Consider the following 2,544-nt stretch of genomic DNA (forward strand, 5'->3'; position numbering starts at 1 on the left):
AAATCCATTATTTCTCTAAGTATGGATGTTGAACCAACGGCCGATGAATAAGAATTCCATTGGTTTGTTAAGTATGTATGTGGAACCAGAGGACCAATGGACGAGAAATCCATTATTTTTCTAAGTATGTAAGTTGAACCTGAGGACCGATGAACTAGAACCCAAAAATTTTCTAAGTCTGGTAATGCAACTGGAGGCTCTAGTAATGCAACCAGAGACTTTGGCTATCCAGAGGCTCTAGTTTGATTGCCACCCTTAGCCTTGCTTAGAAGTTTTTGTTATAACACTAAGCATTTATAGATGGTACATTTCGTAATTAAGATTGTTAATATCGCAGATCACCATGGCATCATCTGCTCCTAGTGAATATTCGGCAGACGAATCCGGTTATGTGGTTCGCCGATCCAGAAGGAACTCACCGATCAATGAAGAGGTAGACCCTTATGAGCATGAGGACAAAACAACTAGCAAGACACCTGCTTCACCACCTGCATCCATATTTGCCCCATCGGAGCCAGTGCTCGATAATCCACCTCAAACCTTTCATGGTCCAAGGATTAGAGTCACGTCTAGGAAAAGTGTTCCACTACCTCGACGGGTGACTTTTGAGAATTCCACTAGAGTTAGAGGGGAGTCATCCCAACCACAGCATGGGAGCAGGACCTCTCAGGTAGTGACAGGAGTACTTGCATCCTACACTCAGGGCATGAATCTGGCTGAACGAGAGTGGGTGTGGGAAATCGCATTAGATACTCAAACTCACCAGACCCAGCTAGGATATCACCACCACATTTTGAACAACCTATCAGATGTGATGGAAATGCACCACCAGCATATGATAAGAACCTCGGATGCCGTCATTGCTGTGAGACGGGAGATTAGGAGATTGTACAAGTGCCTGGTGGTGAGTGGGATGATGATGTTGATGCTAGGAATGCTGATCGATTGGATGTTACTCTAGAAATGTTGCCTAGTGATAGAATATTTACTCTTTTGCATCGAAACCTATTATCTTGTTTTGGTGGGCTGTAAACACCTATGAATTTATGACAACTTTTTAGAAATACTTATCTACATCAAGCCATGTTGAATATAAAATTATTCTGCTCAAATTATGTAAATGCTCGAATGTTATCCACAAGATGAATATCCTCTGCATCATTAGATGACTAGAAGTTATTATCAATGTTATTGCCATAAAAACGATGAGATTCCCTTTTGACTTAGGCCCTAGAAAATGCCGCCAAGAAGAGAAAACCCTGAAGTTGCACGACTCGTATCAGAACAACTCTTGGCCGCACTCCCCAATATTCTCAGCCAGGTAGCGGAAGGACTGAACGCTAACCAACCAACCAATTCTGAGCCTAGAACACCCTGGGAATGCACCTATAAATCCTTCAGATACTGTAACCCAAAGGAATTCCATGGAACCGAGGGAGCCGTAGGATTATTAACCTGGATTGAGAGTATGGAATCTGTCTTCCATATCAGTAAATGCACAGAAGCAAACAAAGTAGAATATGCTGCATGTTTACTGCAAGGTCGAGCGCTGACATGGTGGAACACATTAGTTCAGACTAGGGGTCGGGAATCAGCCAACCAACTTTTATGGGAGGAGTTCAAGAAACTACTTAAAGACAAATATTGTCCAAGAAGTGAACTCAAAAAGTTGGAAATGGAGTTATGGAACCATGAGATGAAAGGGGAAAACATAGCTGCATATACTGCTCGATTCCATGAGTTAGCAAATTTAGTGCCACATTTGGTGACACCTGCGGAAGTTCGAATTGAGAGATATATTTGGGGATTGTCTCCATAAATTCAAGGATATATCACCTCAGCAAACCCAAAGACCCTTCAGGAGGCAATAGACATTGCCCCCAAGCTCACAAATAATGTTGTTTGGTCTGGAGAATTCGCCAAAGGAAAGAGAAAGATGAAGGAGCATAAGAACCAAAGTTCTGGGGGAAGATTTGACAAGAATAGAAAAGTAGTAGGAAATTTTGGGGTACAGAACCAGGTGGTAAACCAAGGAAGCAAGCCTAAGTGCAATAAATGCAAATATCTGCACTGGGGAAATTGCATCGTTTGTCAAAGATGCCACGGAGGGGGTCATTCCGCAAAGGATTGCTGAAAGCGATTGTGTTTTGATTGTGGGAGTCCAGACCATATAAGAAATGTTTGCCCAAAGAGAAAACAAGGAACAAATGCTAACCAAGGCCGACCAGCCAATCAAGGAAACCCAGAAAGTCAAGCACAAGGCCGAGCATTTGAGATTGGAGCAAAGGAAGTTAGGCATGAACCCAATGTGGTTACATGTACATTTCTCTAGAATAATGAATTTGCGTCGGTATTATTTGATTCAGTGGCAGATAGAAGTTTTGTATCATTAGATTTTAAGCTGAAGATTAACTTAAAGCCCCAAAGGTTGAAAGAAGTTTATATAATAGAATTTGCCAATGGCCAAGAAATTAAGGCTAGAGACATAATCATGGATTGCACACTAAGTTTAGCCAACAAGGATTTTAGCATAGACCTTATTTC

The sequence above is a fragment of the Cynara cardunculus genome (genome assembly GCF_001531365.2).
Source record: "Cynara cardunculus var. scolymus isolate 2C chromosome LG 2, CcrdV1, whole genome shotgun sequence".
Taxonomy (NCBI): Eukaryota; Viridiplantae; Streptophyta; class Magnoliopsida; order Asterales; family Asteraceae; genus Cynara; species Cynara cardunculus.